Raw genomic sequence first — 22,099 nt, forward strand, 5'->3', positions numbered from 1 at the left:
TTCATTGTTAGAGGAAATAATGGTCCATAACAAATTCTTTTAAATGTCAGATTTTAGTGCGTTTAAAATGCTCTTTTGCATAATCTCTCTCAGTGGAAAATACAGTGTCTAAGGATACAGGCTTAACTTTTCCATTAGAATTTGCTCAATTTAAGTAATCCAGGAGAGTAACATTTTTCTCTCAAAAGTCACTGATAAAAATCAATCAAGTACAATCTGGAGAATACCTATAAACCTCTCACAATGATACATTTCATAGACTTTTTGACTAATAAATGGCACAATTACTTTTGCATATAGTGAGAATATTTCCCAGAAGTTTTAACTATCACATTTTGTAAATTCCAAAAAGGAGGAAAAATTAATGATAACATAGTGATCAGTTTCAGTACTATTTGTTACATGAATGAATTCATGCACAAATATTAGCAAAACATAAATGAAGGGTGTATGAGCCATATCTGAGATTACATGATGCTTAATGAACTATAAAAATAAAATTCATCATCTGCATAGTGCTTTACTTTTTAAAATCAAGTAAATAAAGCTTTTTCATAAAAATGGACCTCAGTTTGATGCAGAATGAATACTTCTTGAGCAAAATGAAAATGACCTTTCAGGGGTGACTCCGTAACTTCCAATAATCCCACCTCAACTTATAGCTAAATTTTAAGCATAGGATATTTGTAGCAGGGCTATCTAGCCATTTAGATCTCACTAAGAAGTCAATCCATCCTCTTTCTTCTACAACTGCTGAGTCAGATTATGCAATTTGGTAATAATGTATTTGAGTGCCAGAAAGTGATAAAACTCTTAAACTAGACACTAAAGCCAATTATTGAGTTGTGTACATTTTCCACATAGGATACATAAATATTTAAAAGAAGATCCCTACAAACAAGTGCTTTCAGCTTTCCTCTCACTTCTATTCTTTGACAGGACAAAAGATATTAAGAGGAGGGTAAGAAAGTGTTCTCTGTTTAGTGAGTAAGAGTTTGGTTTCTGAGCTCGAAATTTAACTCCTCACTCAAAAGGTATTGCCTTAACTTACATACATGTAAAAGAAATATGAACTTATTCCAATTTTTTTTCTTTGGTACTTGGGATTGGACCCAGGAATGCTTTACCATTGAGCCACACCCCCAGCCCTTTTAGTTTTTATTTTGTGACAAGATCTTGCTAAGTTGTGTAAGGCCTTGGTAAGTTGCTGAGGCTGGCCTCGAAATTTGTGATCCTCCTGAGTTGTTGGGATTATAGGCATGCAAAAGTTACTACTTCCTTGAGTTGTCATGAGGATTATAAGAGATACTGTATATGAAGTGCTCAGATGCACAGAAAAACTCAATAAATGCCAATCATAATTGCTTTCTCCTGTCTTCTCTTCCTCATAGCAAAACCAGTTTCACTTGTTTTCTGAAGTCTTACTTGTCAGAAAAGGCCTCATATTCAGAATAAAAATAATAATAAGCTTGCTCAGTTATAAGTATGTAATTATTGTTTTTAAGGTAAATGAACCTCAATTCCTCATTTCCTTAACCCACCAATGACTAAGGTCTATTTCCTTTTTACAGGATCAGAACTATATTTCAATGATTGAGAGAAGAATGCTTGAGCTATTTGTTCTTCCTGATCACTCCCTTTCAACTTTATGTATGCACAATCCTAATCACATTCTACAGCATTTTAGAAATGTCATTTGAATCTCACCTGAACCAAGTGCCTAAGAAAGAAGTTCCAACACCTCCGTATTCTAGATGATGACACTAAGGCTCTGAATGTTATGTGATTTGCCTTCACATAGCAAGAGAACAATCAGATTTACTACTGAGCAGCTTAACTTGAAACTATTTCTAGAGCTCTGAACCTCATTGTTGAAGCCCTTGCTCAGATTCAAGAAAGCTACTCATTATTATGCTTCCAAACAACAACAGGCTTTAAAATGTGTTCTGGAAATAGCTGAAGCACAGAGAGAATTACTGAGGACTTTACAACCAACACTTATTTTCTCCCTGTTCTGAAGAAATATCTGTTCTTTCATTTGATCAGTCTGGGTAGGACTATTATTCATCAACACGTGCGTCTTAGGACGTCTTAACAACACTTTGAGATGGAGGTGAGCTTGATATAACTGACAACTGTTAAAATCTCTTGAGATCTGATCTTTAGAGAAGCAAGCCACAGTCTGCTGCTTCACCTTGAACCCTGTATCATCTGAAGGCCAGAGTACCTAAATTATGTTTTAACGGAGCAGATATTGATGCCTTGTAAACATATTTGACCCTTTTCTCTTAAAATAAAAATGTAAATAGTTGGATAGTTAAAGCTTAAAAAATGACTTCTCTGTAAAAAAAATAAATCATAAAAGTGATTCATTTTAAAATTAAACATATGGTCTATTTTAAAAAAATATTAAAAGATTTAGCTATTGTTACCAATATTTTATATTATATACACATACAACTATGATTTCAAATACTATTTTAAAACATCTGAGTTTTATTGTATAGTTTTTACTGGTTGGATTTTTAACAAGAAGTACTCAGAACTTATATATTGAATGCATTATAAAAGTGTTTCAAAGAGGGTAAGAAGTTCACTCAAATAATTCAGAAATGCCCAATTTTCTTTGTCACTGTGATTATTTTAAATTGGTTACACCAATGTGCACAGATTTAAAAATCCCATAATATATGATTAGCTAGCCATGGGGCAGTTAATTCTTAGATTTGGCCCCTAGGAAACATAGCTATAAATAAAAGAATTAAACAAAAGTGTAACATTAAACTCAATTAGACTAAACTGTAAAAGGAATAATCACCTCACTCTTACCTACTAAAAATGCTTTCTATCACCAATTCAAGTAATTCTGTATTCAAATGTAGATGAAGTAGTTAATATAATTCCTGGATATATGTAAATGTCACTCAAGAGATTAATGGATTCAAAAAGCAGCGAGCACCATTGTGAATCCTGTTCTGCTTTCAATTACTCAAAAGATAACGTTTAAATTTGGTGACAATCAATCTATACAGAACATTTAATGAAAGATTTACAGGTCTTATGGAGTCCATGGCTTGCAATATGGAGATTTCTTTTCATATATTGCTTGATCTTTACATATATTTAATGAAATAAAAAGGAAGATCCAACAAAATTACTTTTTAATTATTCAGAAAAATTGTGGGACTAATTATAAATAAATGCCAGCATAAATGACATAGAAGGTCATTCAAAACATTCCCTTATATTATTAAGCCAGTTTAAATTCATAACAGATGTTTAAAATTTTCTGAATTCTATAATGTACCTAATCCTACCAATAGGCAAGAAGAGCAAATGACTCATTTTGGAGGGAAGAGACAGCATTAACATTTTCATTCTGAGAAGGTTCCATCTCCTGAGGAAAAGTAATTTAGTAAATGTAACCCTAATGATAAGAAAAAGTTAACTCTTCATAGTCTTGATGCCTGGGAGACTGCACAGTATCATAGTACACTATAATCCTTTATTATTAATATGTAATTTTAAAAAAACAAACAAAAACTCCATAAAAACAATTAGCATATAATTAAGCATATTAAGTAAGTGGAGTCAGGAACCAGTCAGAAGTAGGCAGATAAAGGCATGTGATGTAAATAGGTGGAATTTACAATGTGGTTAATACAATATCCTCACATACAAAGGGAGGATAACTCATTAGAATAGGAATATATTTCTATCCAATAAAATGCATTTTTCCTTACACTTGTTGGTTTAGCTGATATTTCTCAAATATATATTAAAAGTGACAGCATAAAATAGTTATTGTTATCAAATATTGTATTTTTTGAAGTAAAAATTAATAATTTCACATATTAACATTCATATTTAGCATAGTAATCATTGAATTGATAACTATTACATAATATTTGAGAGGTTGTCCTAAAATAGGAAGTTATATCATTGGCATCCCAATATGAAATCATCTCCGAGATTATTTTCATTTCAGTTGAATTTATCTTTTGATATCAATGACCTGGAATTAACTTTCATGCATGATCTTTTTATTATAAAGTTCTTTGGACTCATATATTTGGTTCAAGATGGAATGAACTCATCTGCTCTTTAAGGAATAGTAATTAGTAAAATGGCACTATTTTTCTTTCAATGCATTATTATGCAGTTAGTACGTAAGTGATGACAATGATTTTTATTGCCCACCCCCACCAAGGCATAATTTCACCAGGATCAACTGTTATTGTCATTTGGAAGATAAATGCCTGACAGTGGCTTGTGATTCAATATTTCCTCATCAGTTGTTAGGGAACACAGGTCATATGCTGGTGACAAACAAATATTTCTCCTTACTGTGATGAGACCAATCTGAGAGACTGCCACTACTTTCTGAGCTGTTGTGAGAGCTGGTGGTGCTGAAATACTGTGACTGGTTGTGTGGCATTCTATTAGACAATCCCTCAGCCAATCGGTAGTCAGGGATGTAAAGTAAGGCTAAGGGTTAAAGGTCAGAGGTCATAGTGGCATCATGTGATTAGTTCACAGCACAAGCCTATGCAGAACATGCAGTTAGCAACTCAGAAGCGCATGTCGTGGGAGAGTGGAGGAATGTTTCCTCTAGCCTGTCCTAATGGAAGTACAGATGGATTGCTGATCACTATATTGAAAAACAGCTGAAAGGATGAACCCGATTGGTATTGGTGTGTGGTAGTGGCGGTGGAGGCAGTGGCGGTGGTGGTAGGAATTGTTCAAGGTACTGAATACATGCCAGTATGTTTTTTTAGTTTAGGTAGTGAACCTGGTAATGCATCACTGAATTGAACAACAAATACTAATTTCTATCTCATGCACAAATGACATGAAGTTAACTTCTCAAGACAGAAGAATGTGACTCACCATTGTTACCTTTGTTCTGTTCGGGCAGAGAATAACCAAATCCCATCAGATCTGTTTTTTGCTGAATTGAGCTTTTCCACTGTGGATCAGGCAGATCAACAGCCAATTCATGGATGCTATTGGAATGCAAGATCTGTGTCGTGGCATATGGGGTAGCCTGTGTTATTTGGCTGGAACTGTTGTAAGTGGTTTTGGTAGTGAAGTCAATGCTGCTATAAATGGCTCCATATGAGAGCATCTTTGCTGTTTTATCCCCTTGGCCTGGAACTGGTGGCAGCACATCTGTGATGAACATAGGGAAATGAAACAATTTAATGACACACAGGAAGCCCGAAACTATCAGAATTGAAGATGAAAAATAAATGTGTCATGCCACACGTTTGCATTTCAGCTGAGATGGGCTTCATAAATCAATGAAAGGTAGATGATATACAACCATCACCAAGCTATCAACCTCAGTGACAGGCAGGCCTACTGCTCGTCCTTCACGTCTCACTGCTTAACACATCCCTTCCCCATTTCCTCTAATCAGGAATGAGAAATTTGGGATATTTCACTACTGAAAAATGCTTTCAGTTGTTCACTATGTTTTAGAATCAAGGAAAGTGGTAGCAAGATACAGCAGCAAAGAACAGAGGGAATCTACAAATCGTGCCTGAAAACAGCTCTTTCCACTTCATCCCCAAAGATATGGAATATGGCTGCTAAATAGTTGCAAAAATTTCCAAAATTATACGACCCTGATTTTGAAATTCATTTTTCTGAAGTTTTTACTTGACATTTATGTGATCTGCTTTTATAACTGCAGAAATGGAGAACTGATGGTAGAAAATGTGTTCTTTTTTCTTGCATAACAAAGGAAAATTTTCATGAATAAGTCATTTCCATAATATAGCAGGATTTAACTATAGAAAAAGCAACCTTAGTGATCAGTGAGTTTAATTTATGCTATCAACACTTAGAAGTGGAGAATTACAGTTTCACGTTGTAATACAGCAAGAGTAAAATTAAACTTCAGGAACAACACTGAATATCAATCGGTCCATTTATCATTTTGGTATGCTGAATTATCTTTACAGGATGCTTTATAATTCAAATCTGCCACCTTGCTCCTGAGCTCTTTTCCCTTTTCAGAAGAAAGACACTAAGTGAATCTAAAAGAGAAATCACTAACTCTAGTATTAATCATGTACAGTTAAGATAAATCTAATTATAGTGCAGTCCTTAATAATGTATGTTCTGAAAATATCACTTCATAGGACTTGAGGTCATGAAACCACTTGATCTCTTCATTATAAGACATTTCAACTGACTTTAAAACTTTTAGATTTGATAATGCCCATAGTACTTGAAATAAAAGTGCTTACAGAAGTATTAGCTTTTCTTTGGAATTTTATAAATACTAAAAAAAATCTTCATTAACAACAGTGACAAGAAATTTATAATATATTGTGTACAGTGTGCAATTTCACTCTTTCTGAAGTTTTGAAATTCTGGAATACCAACCTGTTTTACAAATATGTGGATGTTTATTGAAGTAAAGATTTTAAAGGCATCTCAGTGAGACTGTTACACATATTCACATTTTAAATTATGCTAGGTTGCATAAGCAAGAAATTGTTTTTGGATTTCAGAATATCAAAATTGTTTTTCTGTCATTATTTATTTGTGATTAATAATTATAGAATCTGATTTTAAGAAGCATTGTTCATTCTCAAGTATTAGTATCATTTTTTTTATTCTCAGAACCTTGAATATTTAAGACTATATCAAAAATTGGCAAAAAAAAAAAAAAAACAACCCACCAGATCTTTTTTTTGCAAAAGTTTTTGGGCTCTCTCCACCTATCTCTCACTGCTGAATATTTGAATATTAATTGAATAGAAATGTTTCTCCTACATGGACCTCAGTTTCTCATATCTTGAACTTAAGGTTCTCCAGAGTCCCTTCAGTTACATGTTATTGAAAGGGTTCTGTGCTCAAACAATTAAAAAATGGAACAATGTTGTCCAAGAATATAATTCTACATAATATTACTAACAATTAAACACTAAAGTTATGGCTCTGGAAATAGAGTATCTCTCTTTCTCTTCTAGATGAAATTATAGTCAGCCTTCCAGCCTAAGTGCTTCTATATTGATTTTTGGTCTGCATGTATTTTCTTCAAATATTATTTGATCACTCCCACATTTTCAAAAACTAAATTAAATTATATCCAACACTGAAATATTGGAGGATCACACATGAATATCTGTATGTGGAGGAGAATCTTATAACATGAAATACTCTGGAACTCTGGACTAGCCCTCCATTCAACAAGCTGGCTCTGAATAAGTGCTGCCATCATTAGGAAGGACTTTTCATTTAATATTTCTTGCTGTCCCCGCCAACCTTAATGCTGTCTGACTGGCACTTGTTAACATTTGTTTTGGAAACCTATGAATTCGAGAAACCTTGACTCCAGTTTGGATTAGTGGTGCAGCTTTTGAGTACCTTGGCTTTATTTGTATTCATGGATTTATTTTATTTTTGCCCAATGTAATTATTTGTATGAAGGACTGCCTTCCTCATGGCATCATAAGTTACTTGAGAACAGGAGCCTATTGGATATATGCTTTCATTACCATAATTCCTCACCTACTGTTATGAGAGTAAGCACTTGCTGATGGAATGTTTAAATGAATTTCTCATAGTTTGCATTGGTAAAATGCAAAATTATGAGATAATTAATATTTTCATTTTTCAAAATATGATTTTCATTACATTCATATATTGGTATTCTATTTGTAAAGGGAAAATGTCAGTATCCATGCTTATTTTTCTAAGTGAATGTGGTTATAAAATCATACATATGAACCCAACTTCAGACTACACAGCAGTATAAATAAAATAGCAGAGGCATTAAAAATCTACCAGACGTGCAATCTATATCCACTTCTCAAAGTATCTTGCTTAACTCTAGTCTCTTGACTTTAAACATGTAAATATGTTTATGTATTTCATAATTATGCAAAATACATAAATTTAAATATACAAAAATGTCCTACAGTATTTCTGGCACAAGTGTTTAAATGACTATCAAATTGAAGAGAGAGTGGGTAGAAACTGGAAAAACTTTGTCTTGGCCTTGATATTCATGCCATAAAAATAAGGTAGAAATGGAAGAAAAACCTTGCATTCTACCTTCAGTTAAATTGGACTAAGATATTTTAGATGTTTATTTAGCTTGCTAGCCAACAGAAAAAAGAAAATGTTTTCTCCATCTGAGGCATGTATCTCTTGATACAAAGATAGAACCTTGTGATGTTCTAATACAAAGTGTAAAATAAGAAGTTATTATTGACTGATAAAAACTTTGGGAACAGAATTCCTTTAGGCAAAAATCAGTCTGCATTTTAGGGGAAAGATGATCTGTTTCCTTGGTTGGGAATACTCAGACACACAAACTTCCCAGGCGACAGTAAAGGCATACAGAGAGAAAGCAGGAAGTCAAAGAAACTTACAGCTTTCTTTGTATTCTCTCATTTAATCTGATACCTTTTGGGAGTTGATTATGCAGTTAAGCTCTGTGTGAAAACTATATATTGTCATCCATTTAATTCTTATTACACACCTACGAGGTAGGGATGGTTATCTATATTTTATTTTCAAGAAGGAAAAGGAGTTAATTGAAATGATATTCATAGAAATCAGGCTTATGAAATACTTAGTAACTTTATAATTTGAGGTATTACTTTATATGCAAATACATTGTTAATCCATCTTGAAGAGAAAATGCAAGGATCCATGATTACTCCAAATTTTTTAAAAATTTTTTTTAGTTGTAGGTGGACACAATGCCTTTATTTTTATGTATTGATTTTTATGTGGTGCTGAGGATGGAACCCTATGTCTCACCCATACTAGGTGAGCACTCTACCACTGAGCCACAGGCCCAGCCCTTCTTTTTAAGTGAATATGCTTATATAGTCATACATGTGAAATCCACTGCAGCTTTTAGTAGAACTGGAACAGTTTAGCAAAGCCCTGGGTCTTCCGAATTAATTCTCCAAGTGTGGAAATCTTCTAGTGTGTCTATCTAAATTTGCTTTGCTTTACAAGAATCTCCGAATTCCTCACTCCAGTTTTCTACTTTTTCCATTCTCCACCCAGAAGAAGCCTGAATGATTTAAAACAGTGTTTACATCTCAGCATTCTCCTCTTAAAAATCCACCAATAATTTCTGATTACCCTCTGGACAAAGTTTAAACTCTTAATGTGACTTAGAACATCTTTTCTTTCTTGACCCTTTGTGCTTTCTAACATCGTTGAACTCAACCGTTAGGAAGTTCTGTCTTTCCATTCCTTCTTATCCCCTCACCTACCCTCCCTTTCAGTGCTGGGTAATCAACTTAGGCCCCGGGTCATGCTGGAGAAGTCCTCTACCAATAAGCTACATCCACAGTCTCCTATTAATTTCTTAAAAAGGTTGAATGTCTGTCATTTTGTCTTTTAATTTTTTTCATTGTAGATGGACAACAATAATACCTTTATTATTTTGTTATTTTTAGGTTCGAACCCAGGGCCTCACATGTGCTAGGCAAAAGCTCTACCATTGAACCACAACCCCAGCCCAATGTCTCTCTTATTTCTAGTTTCTTATTTCTAGCAGCCTTTATTTCAGCCTTTCTTATCAGGGTACTGATAAGGCAGTTCAAGTCCATTTACTGTCTGCATAGTATTGTACCAGGAGAAAACTTATATATAATTGCTGAGCCAATCAGGGAATTCTCTACTCCTCTCATCTTTATCTAAACTAACCTATCCAATTGACCAGAAGAAAAAGTGCATTTGGGAGGAAGCAGTCATTATTTATATTAGATACAATTCTGTCTCTTTAGAAAAACCTATGGAGGGGAGTTTAGCGTGAAATTTTGGAGGTTTTATCATGTCAGCCACTTTGCACTGTTTTATCTTTGCTTTGGAATAGCAATTAATGATTGTAGAATAGAAAGTTCTCTCTGAACATGCCACCCCATCTAGTTAACTGTCTTCCTCACATGAAATAAAATGGGGTAAAGGATGATCACTTTTTATACCAATATTATATTCTTTCTGACTGCCATAGTGCCAGGTACACAGGAGGTACTCAATAAATACATGTTGAATAAGATTTTGAAAAATGAAGTATTTGTTCCAAAAGCATAAACCCTAATTATCAGTATACTCCCTGATTTTAGTTACCTTGTACTGATATTCCTAAAAACAAAATGTATTATGGATACTTCCACATTAATAATGGCCTTCTTTACTTTATTATTTAAGGTATTATAGACACACTAATTTTATAATAAAATATTTTGGAAATATACAGCAATATTAATATATGTGCTTTATTCTTTTAACTATGGAAGAAATACTCTCCATCTCTTAAAAATATCTGGAAAATGAAAACAGAAACAAAAACAAAATTAAAAACAACATTATTTCAAAAAATACAACTTACCTCCACGCCCAAAATTTCCAATTTCATTTGAGCTACTATTGCTGTTGTTCACTGGCAAGCTTGTGGCTGGCCATGAATCATCAAGCCATGGATAGCTGGGATCACCCGCATTTAGAAGGCCTGGATGGCTACAACAGAAATGAAAAGGAAATCAGACTATGGAGCTCAATGAAAGATTTTGATGCCTGTCTCATGCACTATAAAGGATTAAGGAATTTAAGAAGATTTTAATTGAATTTAGAATTAAAATGTGTAGGCTCTCAAAATTAAGGAACTTTGGCAATTCATTAAGGCTATATATTCCACAACCCTGTCAGTGGAAGAAGTCTCTTTGCCTGGGATCCTGTCAAACTCCACAAGAAATCAGACGTCTGCCCTGAAACTGGTGGGAATTGGCCATAGTAGTGACCCCACACAAGGTTTGATGATAAATTGACACCTCAAGGGAACAATCTTTCAGAATGGCTTCTTGGTATTAGCCATTTCCAGGACTTTGGGTTATTTTGTTCCTAGTAACTGCAGTCCCAACATGAATCTGTCCTCTCTAGCCTGTCACCCTTATTGTGAGCCTTCATGTTTGATTTAGAGGCAAAGAACTTGAAAGAAATTAATGAACAGTACTTATACTGTTCCATCAATAGCATATTTCCAAGTTCTTTAAATGGAAAAATATCAGGGGGCTATTAAGTGTTTTTCTGAAGGCAATAAAAGACACCTGTGATCTGCTCCAGCATGTGAGTATAGTCTACAAGGAAAATTTCCTTCACATCGTATTTAATAAAGAATTCCCTTCTTTAATGTTAAAATGGGATTTTTATTCCTTTCCAAGTTATTAACATATTTACAAAGAAATAGAACATCTATAATCATTGTACTTTTTGTTGTTGTTGTTGATAGACCCCTTCTGGTATAATACCTAAGAGGAACATGTGTTTCTATGGGAACTGCAATAAGAAGATTCAACTGCTTCCTTGCTACATCCACTAGTTCTCATTAGACTTAATCTCTTTTTGCTAAAATATTGATTAAGTGGGAGATTGGAAGTTATTACCAGAGCCTAATTACAATCTCCATATTGGCAAAGGGAAAATAGATGACGATATATGGGTTTGTTATCAGCTTTTATCAATTTCAATTGAGTATCCAAAGTTGTGGAATCCAGTCCTATCAATCTACAGCCTATTCATCATCCATGAATCATTTACTTTGTGATCGATTGTATGTAATTGTTCACTCACAGCAATTTAGTGTGAGCCAATAAGGAGTCTTAAACAACAGCAACTTCATTTGCTAATGTCTAATTAATGCAATAAACATCCTGCTAACAAATGAACACATTCCTTGTGATATTTACTAACAATTTCTTCAGGGGCATCTGGGATATATGAAGCATCTGGCCTTGATTCCTCTAAAGTGCACAACAGATAGATCATTAAACCTAGTAGTAAGCCATTTAATTCCTCCTAGAATTCTCAGACTTATAAGTGATCATTTATCACAATAATAGCTTCTTACTACAGAGTTTTTCTAGTCCTGATTAAAAATACTAATAAAGAATCTCCTTAGCATACCTTCCATTGCTCATTATTCCTCCATCTCCTCTTTGAAATGTAACTTAAAAAAAGACACAAAAAACAGAAAGACATGTACACACACAAGTAGTCAATATTAATTACAATGAATAACAACTGCATATTGGACCTCAGTTTAGAACTAAGCCTATCGGAATTTTAACAAAATATAATTAACATAATTGTGCAGATAGTAAAAAGCAGTGGTTTGGCTCAGGGCAAAGTTATCACTTGCTCCAACTTTAATAGAATATTTCAAGTTTCTTCAAGTCAAAAGTATGGATAAATAAAAGTGACAATTTGGATTTAAACATCAAACACTATTATAAGTGGTGGACCTAGTAGTCCTGGAAGATTGACACAACATTAATGAAGAGTTATCAAATCAATCTGCTAATATAAACATAAAACTGTCTTAATTAGAAGGCATAAAGCAAAATATATACTAGAAATTGAAACAGGAGAGTTTTAACAGGTAATGTCTTTCCAACAAGATAAGAAAAACAGGTAACTGTTATGATTCATACCCGAGAAAGGTAATATACTTTTCATACTATAATGTTTGAAGTAGCAAATTGCACTCAAATTTATGTAATATTTGTCCAATGAAAACTGAATATGAATGATTATAAAGTCTAAAATAGCTTCACACCAGTTTGTATCAAGTTTTGCCACTAAATTATTTAACTAGAAAATTATGGACAAGGTATTTGTTAAGAAACTTACAGATTACAAAATTGCAATAAACTTGGAATTGTAAAATCAAATCAAAACAAAACAAACAGCAAGTGTCAGTTAAATCAATCCCTGGGAATAAAATAAAAATACCATTTTTCACAGTTGTGAAAACAATACATCTTATCTTTGGAACAGAATAATTATGTCTTTTAAAAGTTGTTGCTTGGTGACTAAAAGTGAAATTTACTAAAATTTTAATGAAAGAATTCATATTTCAAGTAAACAAGCATATTTCCACTTAAGATAGACAAATTGTTTGGATACTTTTTCATTTGAATGGTTCTCCAAAATTCTGCTTTTCAAGTTTGAGCTATTAAATATGATAACTCTTTAAATTTTGCAAGTTTCCAAGCACTGTTTCCTAGGCCCATTTGAAAGGTCATCTAGTAACATTACTTTTCATGACACTACCAGGCAATATGAACATAATTCCAAGGGTCCATCAGGATTTCAAGACAGTAAAATAAATAAGGGCCTTCAAACTGGGATCTGAAATATACAACCTTATCATTTTTTTCAGGTAACACCTCAAATGCATTGTAAAGCAATCCTGACAAAACCTTAACATCTGCCCAGAATTGGCAGTAGATAGCTCCGCAGAGATGATGAAAAAATACTGATCACTACAGAGTGACTTCAGGGCTGGGAGTCATGAATCAGCAGTGCAACTGTATCACATTGTGCCTCTTATTAATTGCTTTGAACACAATAGAATTAATCTGAAACAATTAATGCAAAAAAAATTGAGCACTAGAGGTATTCAATAAAGGCCTGATTAGGACACACACATGTAAAAATGCATTTTCACAATGTGAATGTGGTACAGCTAATTAGCTTTCCATCTGATGTGACTTTCCAATTATGTGGCATTTTAATGGAATATCAAGTGATTGTTTTACTCTGCCAAAAGGGAGTTAAGATAATGCTGTGAACATCATTGCAAATATGCAAATAAGCAGGTTCTGATGGGCTGCATCTCAAAAATGTGCTGTTTAAGAGATATGTGAGATGCCACATAGTTCTCCCTAATTTAGATGACTTTTATTTCATCATCCAAAATTTCTGATACTGCCACAGGAATAAAGTATAGCAAAGAAAAGAAAAGAAGCTAAAGCTGAGTCACAAAAATTGCGTTGTACTTAACTCTATGAGATAACCAATGGCATATTTTCATCAAATGTGAAGTTTAAAGTAGTATGACATAACACTCAAAATACTATCAAAATATATCATTTATTAAGGTTAATTTGCAGATGTGCTAGAATATAGACCGCATGGGATGGTCCATATCTGCCAGTTGAGAGCTAAATTTGGAAGCAAAATAATTAATTTCAAAGCATTTCACATTCAGTATTCAGGACATATCCATTTTATTTGTGTCCTAGTCGTCATTAACACATGTTTCTCAAAGGATTCTAGACTGCTAATAGTTTGTCAAATATTCTATAATGTCATTCATCTCTATATCTGCATGCCTGCTAACATAGGAAAAACTTCACAGAACATTATGTGAATACCCGAATAACTTAAAATGGGTTCCATAAAATTTAGTATACACAGGAATCTTTCATTTTGCATTTTTCTGTCACAGAAGAAGCAGGTGGATGAGGAAAAGAGGAAGAAGGAAAGTAGAGTAGGAGGAGGAAGAGAACACACACACATATTTTCTCTTACTGACACTGGTTAGCTGTGTTTTTAAAGTGAGGGAAGAAAGGGGACATCTTTTCACACTTCTTTTTTTAATGTTTTGCTTCAAAATATTTAGATTAATTTCATTTTGAAAAGTAGAACAAGAGTAACTTAGTCTATTAGGCCATCAAAGGAGACTACAAAATAGACTGAACAACTAAAACTTCTAAAATGGAAATAATATATAGCATTTTGATGAATGTTTGTGTGTATATAAACGTGCAAGTATGTGTGTGTGTGTGTGTGTGTGTGTGTGTGTACGGGCATGTGTAACATAAAAATAAATGCCATTGCATACTACAAGCTATTTTGAGGTAGTCCTCATTTATAAGAAAAGTTTAACTTGAAGGTGAAAGAAAGTGGGGTGACGGGGTGATAGATCGATGGTGAATAATCTTTTTCTTGTTATTTTTTTTTTATAATTTTGAAATCACAGTGCAGTAACTTTGTGCTCATCAGAAATAAATTTGGAGTAACAATTATTACAAGCTCTTAATCAGAAGTCTGTGTGGAATCTCAAATTAAAAGCTTACAAGGCATAACATATAGAAGTTTTGACCAAAAATGAACTGAATACTAATAATGTTTCCAGAAATTTCTCCCACATACCAGTGGGATTTTTCAAAGCTATATCATATACAAAGTAAGTCTACTACTATCTGACAGGATTAATACTACATGTCTGCCAGAATTGGGGGGAAAATGTAACTATGTGGTAAATTGGCATTTTGAGGTAATGTAGCTTTCGGAGTGCCAATCTCTAGTAGTTCACATTTTCCTACTTCAAATTCTTGCAGCCAATTCTCATTCTCTTTCCTGATATGCTTATTTGGCAAATATGAAAGCATATTAATCCTTTTTAATAAGCATTAACTCACCCCAGATAATCAGAGTATAAAAATTCCATCAAATCTTTTAGCTGCTTTTGGATAGTACTGTCAAGTAACTTATTTCACCACCAGTTATAAAACCTATGTGTGAGGTGTTTAGCATTTTCAAATTTGCTCACTCACGAATTGTTTATATTTACTGAGTTTCATAAAATGTTAACCTCAGAGATAATATTCAGAAAACATAACTTACCCTTTATACTTCTGGAAAATTACATTTATTTTCATTAAAATTTGATGACTTCAGTAATCACAAATAGAAAAATGGATAGCAGAAGTTTGAAAAATACTGTGCATTTATCATAAAGATTATAATACAGTTATATACATTTATACTGATATATTTATATGAACCTTATCAAAGCTATATAGATTTTTTCCAAACTTACATTGTTCTTTTTTCTATTGTCAAAAATTATTACAGATATTATCAAATATTTACTTCAAATTCAAAACCACTTAATATTTTCTATCTAAATTTCTACAACTTTTTTTTTATTGTTTATAATAGTTTAAGGACTGAATATGTTGAGCAAACAGGACCCCCATTGGCAGTGATATGGAGATTGATAGTGCTCAGTGAAAATTAAGGTAGATGGCGCTTCATGTTGCTTATAGAAGTATGATATTATTTCACTTAGGATATGATACACAGAGATGCTTTTAGTTCTTGCAGCTGCCCTTATTGCTATGGGTCAAAACCTGAGATGTGTATTTATATCTGAAGAGTTTAAGTAAGTGATTAATATGCAGATATAAAATTATAAGTTGATGTGTAACATTGTCTCAGAGGATCCTCTACTTTCTCCTATGTGAAGAGGCAAAACATATTTAGGCCAGATTTTCCTCCCAGATGATATTTTACTTATGCCTGTATCAACATGTGGTTTTATATATGCTTTCATACATAATTTAACAGTATATTCTTATGAATATTGATATTTCCCAATTCACATATTAATTCTTACACTAAAACCCTAACACAATCCAAAATTTAATATTGACCTTTATATTACTTCTATAAGAAAGGCAAATTTTACTTCAATCCTTGTACACCAATAAGAATTTTAAAGTGTATTTTGACTTTTATTTTCAATGATCAATATTAAATTCACATACATATCACTGTATATAATTTATAGGGTATATCCTTGAAACTCCCTATTTACAAAATGTCTCATCATATGATTCATATAGCAGTCTCCCTAATGTCATGCCATGCATGTTTTTTATGTATTTTTTAACATATTTTCACACATTCATCTTATGAATACAGATATTTCCCAGTATACATGTTCATTCTTTAACCCTAATCCTAACTCAAACCAAAATTTTATATTATCTTTACATTACCTTTTTATCTAAATCCAGTTTGACTTGAATCCATGTAGTCCAATAAATTTTAAATTGTATTTTGACTTCTATTTTAATTGTTTAAAGATAAATCTGCATCTATACTAATATATGTCATTTATAGGTTATATCCTCACCTCCACTTGTATACAACATGTGTAATCACATGACTCATATTGTATTTTTCTCTATGTCATATCATGTATGTTTATATATGTTTTGGTTCATTTTTAATGTAAATTCTTAGGACTGTTCATATTTTCACATACACATGTTAATCTTTAACCCTACCACTAACTCAAACCAAAATTTCATATTAACCCTAACCTTACCTCTACATATTAACCAATTTTACATAAATCCATGTGATCAGGTGTATCAGGTGTATATATGTGCCTGTGAGTGCTAGCTGTGCTTACTGGTTCAGATATGTACACACACATATGTATATGTGTGTGTATATGTGTGTGTGTGTGTATATATATATATATATATATATATATATATATATATATATATATAACTGACAGGAGACCTCAGCAGTCTTGTGCAGCCAAGCAATTGCATCATCACTACCAGGTCCCTGGATTGGCACCAGCAGGTTTCCATGTTTGGCCAGAGTTATTTAGTGCTGAGCACCGCATTGGCCAGAACTCCAATCCTCCCACAAGTTGAAGCCAGAAGGGCTGTGAGAACTCCCTTGGCTCCAAAAAGCAAAAGTTGTGCATTGACCCCAACCTCAAGCGCAACTGCAGTGGAGGGGGGGAACGACACAACATTCCTGCGCTGCCTCCTATACTCTGGCCCAGTCAAGGAACCGGCAGGCACCCTACGCCACCTCCTGGGCAAGTTCTGCAGTGCCCCCTCCTGCAACACAAGCCATCCTCCCCATCTTCCCGGGAACTTTGCTTCCCGCTCGCCCTCCCTGCACATCATGTGGCCCCACCCCTATATTGTTGGGTACAGCCCTGCCCTCAACTCATAAGTGAATGCAAGACGCGTGCACGCATGCACACACGCAAGCACACACGCAAGCACGCGTGCATAGACGCAGTGCGAACTACTTCTGTGCAGTGGTTTCCTGTGGCCTAGAAGTTTCAGGCAGATGGTGGAGAAACACGTGTCTTCAAGTAGCTGAGGACCTACCTTTGGAAGGCTGCCTGGCCTGCTCTGCTCCTGGCCAAGAAGCTTTGTCACCCTCTGGGATGAAGTCTCTTCCGGCTTTCCACTTTGCGGTTCCTGGTGAGGATGTGAGGCCTCCCACAAAGGCAGCCTGGCACTCACCACTGTGTTCCTGTTGGAAATTGTGGATTCCAGTGGAGAGCCTCAGGTAGAGAGGGCACCAGTGTGTCCAGCAGTTTGTGGGGTGCACCACTGGCTGGAGCGGCGTCATGGGACCAGAGCTGGGTAAGTAATGCATGGGGAAGAGGCAAAGTGTGTCTCTCTCCCTATAAGGTGGTTCATGGATGCGCGGACCCTGCTGAGTCCTGTTTGGGATAGGAACCTTGCTGGATAGTTCTTAGGGAACCAGGAGCAGGGTGGGGTAGAAGGTGTGAGGGGTAGGAGGTAAGTGAGGTAGGCTCTCCATGGGGTAGGAGGTGGGTTGGATAGTGCAGGGGAGGGGATGCTCTGTGCTAACCCTGGGAGGCAGTGACTGAAGGGGTGACCATGCTGAGGCTTGTGGGGGAAGGGTCCTGGCTGGAGATCTTAGGGGACCTGAGCTGGGTGGGGTAGTGTCTGGGGAGAAGGCTCACTGTGCCTGTTGCTGCTAGGCATTACCTTGTAACATTCCTGGGCAAAACCCCACCCTCAACACACAGGCAGGTGCATGAGGCACACAAGCTTGGGCGGGCATATTGCAAGCTGTTTCTGTGCTCTGAGTTTCCAGGCATCCAGAAGTGGTCAGTAGACAGTACCTGAGATCCTTCCTGCTGATCCTGGGAGCAGAGCCAAGGTAGGGAGACCTCCAGTGTCCTATGGCCCTGGCTGGAGAGGTGTTGGGGGGACCAGACTGGATGGGGTAGATGCTAGGTGTGGTAGTGTGTGAGGAGGGGGCACGCTGTTTCTGTAAAGTGGTGCCTGGAGAGGAAGCTCATGCTGAGGCCTTTGGGGGCATTGCCCTGGCTGAAGAGGCTTCAGGGGAATGGAGCTGGGTGAGGTAGTTGGTGGGGAGGGGGCACACTGTGTTTCTACCTGTGAGGAGATGCCTGGAGGGGGCGCTCTTGCGGAGTCCTGTGGGTACAAGGCCCTCACTGGAGAGGTGTTAGGGCACCAGGAACTGGATGGGGTAGTACATGGGGAGGGTACTTGCTGTGCCTGTCACTGCAATGCAGTGCCTACAGTAGATGCTTGTGCTGAGGCCTGTGGGGGTGCAGTCCTGGCTGGAGAATTATTGGGAGACCAGAGCTGAATGGGGTGGAGCTTGGTGGGGTAGGAACTTTTGTGGAGAGAGGTGCACTGTGCCTGTTCTTGCTAGGGGGTAGCTGGAGGGGGCAGTTGTCCTGAGGCTTGTAGGGGCACAACCCTGGCTGGAGAGGTCTTAGGGGACCAGAGCTGGATGAGGTAGTACCTTGGGAGAGCTGAACTGTTTCTATAACTGTGAGGTAGGGCCTGGGAACATCCCTGCATATAGCCCTGCCCTCAACACACATGTGCATGCAGTTTGCACACATTCACTGATTCATGCAGGAACTTATCCCAAACTGCATCTGCACAGTGGATTTCTGGGCAGCCTAAAAGTATACTGCAGATTGTGGAGAGGCTAGGGCCTTCAAATCAGAGAGATCCTTTCTACTGATGGCTGCCTGGGCTGCTCCAGTCTTGCCCCTAGACTATGTCACCCTCTGGGAAGGTGTCCTTGCCGTCCTTTCTCATTCATGGTTCCTGGTGAGGATGTTGGGCCTCCCACAGGGGCAGCATGGCCCTCACCACCACCTCTTGTTGGTCTTTGTGGACTTATGAGGACAATCTCAGTTCGGGAGAACTCCAGTGTCCCCAGTGGTATGTGGCATATGGCCCTGGGTGAAGAGGTTTTAGGGGACTGGAGCTGGGTGGTGAAGTAGTTCGGTGGGTAATGTGTGGTGATGGGGCACACTGTGCCTGTCTCTGCGAGGCAGTTACTTGAGGGGATGCTCATGCTGAGGCCTGGAGGGGGCACGCAGCCCTGGCTGGAGAGGCATTGGGGACTAGAGCTGGATGAGTTAGAACTGGGTGGGTTAGTGTGTGTGGAGGGGGCATACTGTGCTGGCCCCTTGAGAGGGCCCTCTTTCTGAGGCCTGTTGGGGTTGGACCCTTGCAGGAGAGGTGTCCTGGGACCAGAGGCTAGGTGGGGTAGTGTGTGGGGAGGGGCCACTCAGTGCCTGTGGCTGCAAGGTGATGACTGGAGCAGACACACGTCGTGAGGCCTCTGGGGGTGCAACTTTGGCTGGAGAGGTGCAGGGGGACTGGCAGCTAAGTGGGGTAGTGGGTGCATGCTGTGAGGGAGTGCCTGGAGGGGGCACTAGTGCTAAGGCCTGTTGAGGTGGGGAAGTGTGGCATAGGAGTTAGTGTGCTGTTCCTGGGTGCTCTTGGCAGGAGCTGAGTGGGTGTGGCAGAGGTTGCAGGGCAGTGGGGCAGAGGCACTTGGGTGCTGTTCCTGGGTGTTCCTGGAGGCAGATGAGTTTGTGTGGTGGAAGTTTTAGGGCCGGTACCTGGCTTCGATAGTGGGACCTTGTTGGGGGAGTAAGTGTGAAGGGAAACTTTGGTTGGGGGCTGACCTGAATGGGGGAATGTTGAAGGGAGAAAGAGGAACACTTGGTTTAAATGGGAGTACACATGTATCATTTTTAAAGTTGTGCATATGGTGTATCATTTTAAAAGCTGTGTTCTAAACTTTATCTGCCAGTGTTTTCTTTTGTTTGTCCCACCAAAAGAATAAATTACAAGTTTTCAGTGTAAGTCTATTCTAAACATTCTGTACATATAATTTATGTGTTTTTTGTACCTTATATTTTATTACAATTAGGTGATTTGTAATGATTCATTGTTTATATATCAATGACTTTCATATTTTAAATCAATCATTTTTATCAAAACCATTTTTGTAAGTCCTCATTTTCTTTGCTTTTTAGTTCACTATTTCCCAGTAAGTACAATTACTCATCCATTGGCATTTCCCTTTTTGCTGTGCAAAGGGTATATTCATTCTGAAATACTTTGATGTGTATTTTGTCCAGTGTGTCTTACTCAAGCTTCATGGAAATTTAATTATCAGTTGTTTTTGTCTTAAAATGGGAGATAACTTATTGTTGAAATGGTCAGGTTTTTAAGGCATTTGTCTTCTGTTGACATGACATTTTGCTCTTTTGAGACATGCATTTTGTAAGTACATGTCTTTATAGTAACACCCATATTTCATGTCAATTTTTTTGTTCATACAACCAGTTTTAGTAAAAAAAGGTTTTCTATTTTTTCACTTCATCATTCGATATGTTTGAGCCTCTGTTCATGTTCTATAGATGGGAATTGTTTATGATCACCATTCTGATAAAAGAAGCTGGTAGCAAAGTTAGGGCTAATTTTTATTTTTACCACAAGTTCATTTGTCATAACGAGTTTTTACTTAGGGGTTTTAAATGTTAGCACCAAAGTAGGCAATTAAGAATATTAACATTAACCAGCACTATTATAATTAATTCTTTTTTACTTTGGGGATTTCACAGTGGGATTGAGAACTATATGAGGAGTATCATTTCTTAGAAGTATTTTTAAGTGTAGCAGCTTAATAAATATGCCTAGATGCAACCAAGCTTACATATTTTAATGGAAATATTAAGCCCTGAATTCCTGGACTGGGGTTGTGGCTACACCTAAACATATATGCGTGGTGTGTGTGTGTGTGTGTGTGTGTGTGTGTGTGTGTGTGTATGCTCTGAAATCCTGTCACTTTTGATTTTCAATTATGTAGAATACCTTTCTGAGTGTTGATTATGTTTGTATAAGTTAATTTCATAGTTTTTGCTATTTAGAATACCTTAAAATGTAAATGAGGGCTCTCATGAGGAAACTAAATGTGTAAATTTTGGTTTCCCACAGCAGTTCTGTGACATACCCCAGGGTCTCTAAGCCCCGGCTAGTGGTTTGGTTTAGAATAATGATGGTATAAATGGAGAAAAGGGATGCATACTTGATTGTTTTATTTGTTCATATGAGTTATAATTGACAATAAAATGTATTTTGACATATCATACATAAATGGAGTATAACTTCTCATTCTTTTGGTTGTATATGATGTAGATTCACACTGGTCATGTAATAATATATGTATATAGGGTAATAATGTCAAATTCATTCCACTATTCTTCTTAACCTCTTACCCTCCTCCACTCCCTTCATTCCTCTCTGCCTTATCCAAATCACCTGTATTCTTCCCTAGGGGGCATCCTCCTATCTCAGTCTCTAAACTCATGGACATTACAGGTGTGCACCACAGTGCCTGGCTTTTC

This window comes from Callospermophilus lateralis, chromosome 11 (assembly GCF_048772815.1).
Source record: "Callospermophilus lateralis isolate mCalLat2 chromosome 11, mCalLat2.hap1, whole genome shotgun sequence".
Classification (NCBI taxonomy): Eukaryota; Metazoa; Chordata; class Mammalia; order Rodentia; family Sciuridae; genus Callospermophilus; species Callospermophilus lateralis.